This window comes from Eptatretus burgeri, chromosome 2 (assembly GCF_056783735.1).
Source record: "Eptatretus burgeri isolate ZD-2024b chromosome 2, Ebu_testis_v1, whole genome shotgun sequence".
Lineage (NCBI taxonomy): Eukaryota > Metazoa > Chordata > Myxini > Myxiniformes > Myxinidae > Eptatretus > Eptatretus burgeri.
Genome location: NC_140962.1, coordinates 31,414,092 through 31,419,721, shown reverse-complemented (window position 1 = coordinate 31,419,721; position 5,630 = coordinate 31,414,092).

The following is a 5,630-nucleotide window of genomic DNA, read 5'->3' as shown; positions in this document are numbered from 1 at the left end:
ACCCAATTCATGGTCTCATTCTTCATGGCTTTCTACAACGATAACTTGCAATGTGTTATAAATGTAGTAATTACTCATTAAGATTGTTCAGAGCATCTTTTTAACCCAATTACGTAGCTCACAAATGTTGTTACATCTGCCACTGAAGAGGGTGTTAACAAGTATAGATCTTCCCAATTATTGCTTCTTGTAATCATCGTAAGAGTTGGCTAGTATTTATTTTATGGGATGGTATTTAAAGGTTGATGTCGATATTGAATTGGAGAAAATCATAAAGTGCAAGGAAGCTGGTGCAACCTCACCTGTTTCTCAATGTATCCCTCTACTCTCCCTACACACTTGTCCTGTAGATACAGTCACACGTTTATACCACCTGCATATAAATAATCAGAATGGGTGCAGAACCTTTACACGACATGTGCTTTGACATCTTCAACATTCATAAACCTGATGTCACCCAGATGTTCCTTGAGTGGTCCAAAGAGATTAAAATCGCAAGGACATACAAATAACTTTGGCACAGGAGAAGGCCATTTGGCCAATCATACCTGCAATGCACCAACCCCAGAAAACATCACAGTTCCAGATACAAGCTACCTACATGTCCTGCCTACATTCCTGTGACACTCAATCTCCAATGCATCTACTGTAGGTACCAATTTAATATTCCAATTGAAACCCATCTACTCTTTCTGCTGCCACTACCTTTCCAAGGGAAGCATTCAATGCATTAACTACTCTCTGACTGAAAGACCCCTGCCTTAAAACTGTCCTAACTCTCCTTGTTTTTTTTCGTCTCAGACTGTGGACCCTAGTCCTGTCATTGTCCATTCTACTGAAAAATACTTCTGCACTTATTTCGTCTGTACCCTTCATTATCTTAAACATCTCAATCATATCAACTTGTACTCACCTCCTTAATAATGTATGAAGACTTGTCTCCAACAGCCGCTCATCTTAGCTTAATCTAATGCGCCCCGGAAGCAATCTAGTAGCCCAATGCTGAACCCTCTCTATGGCAGCAATTTCCTTCCTTCGAGGAGGACTGCACACAATATTCTACAATAGGTCTCACTAAATTTCTGCAAAGTGTTAACGCTACCTCCTTTGAATATCCCCCTTCGAATACAACCGAAAACCCAGATAGCTTTACTGAAAGCTGCCTGGCACTGTGCTGTATGCTTACGCCAGATCCTTCTGAGTGACATGCTCTAAGATTACCCCTTGCATAATTACATAGTGCCTATTTTCATTGTTCTTACCAATCAATCCCCAGCATTTTATATTTTTTAATATTAAACTGCATCTGCCAATCTTTTTTTTCAAATCTATTAAAGTATTGAGACTTTCCTGAATCTGATCATCACCATCCCTGCTTGCTAGCTACCTTACCCCCAAGTTTTGCATTATTTGCAAATTTAGAAAGCTGACTCTTAACCCTATCATCCAAATCAGTGATGTAAATTATCTATAATTAGCAAAACTACCTGTCCCCATTGATGGGAAAAGCTCACCATGGTGGTGGAGGAATACTGACAGCAGTTGAAAGTCAGGCAGTTGCTTGGAAATTAAATCCATCCTGTAACACTCAACTTCACCAAAGGTGGCATTATTCAAGCCAACTGCAACAGTGGAGAAATATTCCCCATCATTTTTCCAGGGGTTTCCTGGCAGCCAAAGGAGCCACCAACCTTGCTACAACTTGGCCGGTACAACCTTTTACCTCCGTGACAAATTTGGTCCAAATCTAGCCAGAGGTGTAAGAGTGTATATGTAACAAACAGACAGACAGACAGATTGACATTTATAGTTATCTTCAATCATAAATGTCAGTGTGTTTCCTCCATAACTCTAAAACCATGAAACCTGGTGGCCCCAAACTTCGCATTCAGAGTAAGGGAGCTCCAAGGTAGTGCATGAATCAAAATTGAGTGTTTGAGTTCATTTAAACACCCCCTTTTGAAGACAATTAACGGCCTTATTTCCCAAACTGTCAATCTGAACACATCTCACATCGACCGACCATGTTGAGCCCACAGTTCTGTGTAGTTCCAAGGGCAGTGCCTCACCCGCTGAAAATGTTGTGCAGTTTCATTATTATATGACATCGCTTTACTTAATCTTATTCTGTGATCTGCTTTCATTATCCACCCATTACTTTGACACAGATACATATAGAAAACTGGAAGGGCGCCTTGTAATACCATGATGTATTACATCATGGTATTACCATGATTACGACAGGTAGAGCACATACCTGCACCACAAAATGCCCGGTCCAGTAGAGCATATCAGGCCCAATAAATTTTTGAAATATCATGATGTATATCGTTTTTGGCACAATCTCTTGGTGATGTATTACTTTAAGAATTAAATAATTATCGTGTCGGGATCTGGATTCGGATCTTCACCGACATCGAATCAATTCATCCTTATCACACACCCAACCTGTTCACCAAGTTTCGTTCGAATCCATCCATAACTTTTTGAGATATCATGTTATATATCGTTTTTGGCCCTATCTCTCAATGGTAAAAAATTCCTTTTAAAATTCGAGTAGCCAGATCTGGATATTCACCAAAATCTAACCAGTTCGTCCTTGTCACACACCCAACCTGCCCACCAAAATTTCATCTGAATTTGTCCACAACTTTTTGAGATATCCTGCACACAAACAAATGAAATTGAACGTTGAGCAAGGAATTGCCGGAATAACTTTGTCATATCTCCATGATCTCTGAAAAAACAAAAACCTGGAAATCAATTTGGTTCTTATAAGTCGATAGTGCTACTGTTTAATGAGTTATACCACTTAGTTTGGTCATGATCATAACTTGGAAGTCAATTGGGCTTGAAATGGCATTTTTATCGCAATTTGAAATTTTTGACTCGACCCCCCCTGACATTCGACCCCCGGCCGCTAAGGCCTAAGTCACATTTGCCACGGCAGCCGTGGGGTCTAAAAAAATCTACGGCCACTAGCAATTATACGGCGGCCACAGTATTTCCACGGTCACACAATGTAGCAGTCACATATGTTTTTATTTTTCGGGGAGCCGCACGGCATATTTATAAATTGTGGAGACCGAAAATGTGGGGGTGCCGTACGGACTTTGATTTGATGTCGCACAGTGACCTGAGGGCGTTCCTGCGGCAGCCATAGAATTTTCAAGGCAGACGCAAGGTGCCCGCAAGGTGACCGCAGGGGGGCCCTAAGGCGAACATGCGGCCAGATGGACCAGTTCTTTTGTTTTGGCTTGTCGAATTGCTACGGCGAACATAGAAATGAAAAAAAGTTATAACTCCACGTTATAATTCCACGGCGACCTTATGACCTGTAAAATACAGCCAAACGGCGTATGGCCACCCTAAGGCCACCTCAGAAACTCTGCGGCCGCCACACGTTTGTCAATTCAGAGGGCGTACGGCCGCCGTATCCTCGCCGTACAGCAAATGTGACTTAGGTCTAAGAAGGGTGTTGGTGTGACACCCCAATGATACATATGGTTGGATGCAGAATTGGAAGATGCACATTTTGGATTTGGTTTGAAATCGATACGACCATTTTAGCGGACGTTATTGCGAAAATAAGAATTTAGGTTTTTCGGTGACCTTGACCTTTGACCTAGATTCACCAAAAACGACAAGTGTCTAAGTTGGACCATGGCCAACGTCTGTACCCAGTTTGGTCATGATCGCAGAAAAGGTGTGGCTGCTACAGGGGAAACAAACACACAAACAAACAGACAAACACACAGAATGACACACACAACCGACCAACATAATTGCCGAAATCCGAAGGACTCTGGCAATTAACAAGAAGACGTCATGCAGAGCATGATACTTGCAAAATCCATGACAAATTTCACCTCAAAAATAATTGGTGGTTGAATTCAATGACCAAAAATGCAACTCCTCTTCAAATTTCTCGTCAATCGGATAAAAATTGAGGAATTTAGAAATCTCATCCAAGTTGTTGACCTTTTAGTCTTAGTTGACCTCAAAAATAATTGGTTTGTTGAATTCAGTGACCTGATCTTCACAAATGCTCACCACCTGGTGGAGTTTTTTTTACAGAGTCCTCTTCTGGTAGAGTCCTCTTCAAATTTCAAGTCAATCAGATGGCAATTCAGGATTTTAGAAATACCATCTTAGTTGTTGACCTTGGGTCTATGTTGACCTTTTGGTCTATGTTGACCTCAAGAATAATTGGCTATTTGAAGTCGGTGACCTGAAATATAAATCCTCTTCAAATTTCAAGTCAAGCAGATGAAAATTGAGGAATTTAGATATCTCATTGAAGTTGTTGACCTTTGGCCTATGTTGACCTTTTGACCTCAAAAACAATAGGCTTCTTCCTTATGACAAACTCTACCATGTGGTGAAGTTTCGTGAAGATTGGTTTAAAATTGTGACCTGTAGGTGACAAACAGACAGACAAACAGACAAACAGAACACACAGAATCACAAAATCGACTAACTAATATACTTGAAAAACCTTCGATTTTGCAAGTAACAAGAAAGATGTCGTGCATCACACGACAATCTATATAATATATTTGATTTTAAAAATAATTAGTGGTTGAATTCAATGACCAAATATGCAAAATATTCTTCAAACTTCAAGTCAGATGAAAATTGACAATTAAAAAAATTTAGCCTATGTCGACTTTTTGGCCGATGTTGACCTTTTTTGATGGTGACATCAAAAGTACTTGTTCGTTGAATTCAGTGATCTGATCTGCAAATCCTGTTCAAATTTCAAGTCAATCGGAAAAAAATTGAGGATTTTAGAAATCACATCTAAGTTGTTGACCTTTAATGGATGATGACCTCAAAAATAGTTGGTGGTTGAATTCAATGATCAAATATGCAACTCCTTTTCAAATCTCAAATGAATCAGATGAAAATTGATAATTCTAGAAATTTGGCCTCTGTTGACCTCTTAGCATAAGTTGACCTCAAAAGTACTTTTTCTTTGAATCCAGTGACCTGATATGCAAATGCTCTTCAAATTTCAAGTCAATGGGATGAAAATTGAGGATTTTAGAAATCTCACCTTAGTCGTTCACCTTTTGACCTCAACTATAGGCTTGGCTTCTTCCTGATGACAAACTCTAACAGGTGGTGAACATTCATGAAGATCAGTTTTAAATCGTGACCTTTAGACAACTGACAGATAGACAGGCAGGCAGACAGAATAACGCACAAGATCAATCAATATACCTGAAAAATCTTCGATTTTCACAAGGATCAAACAGACAGACAGGGGTGAAAACATAACCTCCTTCCACCTTCGGTGGCAGAAGTAATAACATCCATACACCTCTTGTTCAAAGTTCCGCCATGTTGTTTTGAGCTGTGAAAAGCATCGACTGACATTTTGTGTTCTCTGTGACTTGATATATTTTTCACTTGAATTCGACATTTGTAGAACTATATTTAAAGGTAAGCCTTTGTGCTTCTCCTTTACGTGTACTTCATCCGTGCAGAACTTTGTACGGAACTTGGAACATGCCGCGTTTGCCACGCAGGAGGGGAGGTTACTTACCCGGTGATTAAACAAGTTTAATTGAAGGCCAACCATTACCTTTAGATGCGAAAAAAAAACAAATTTAACTGACACTTTC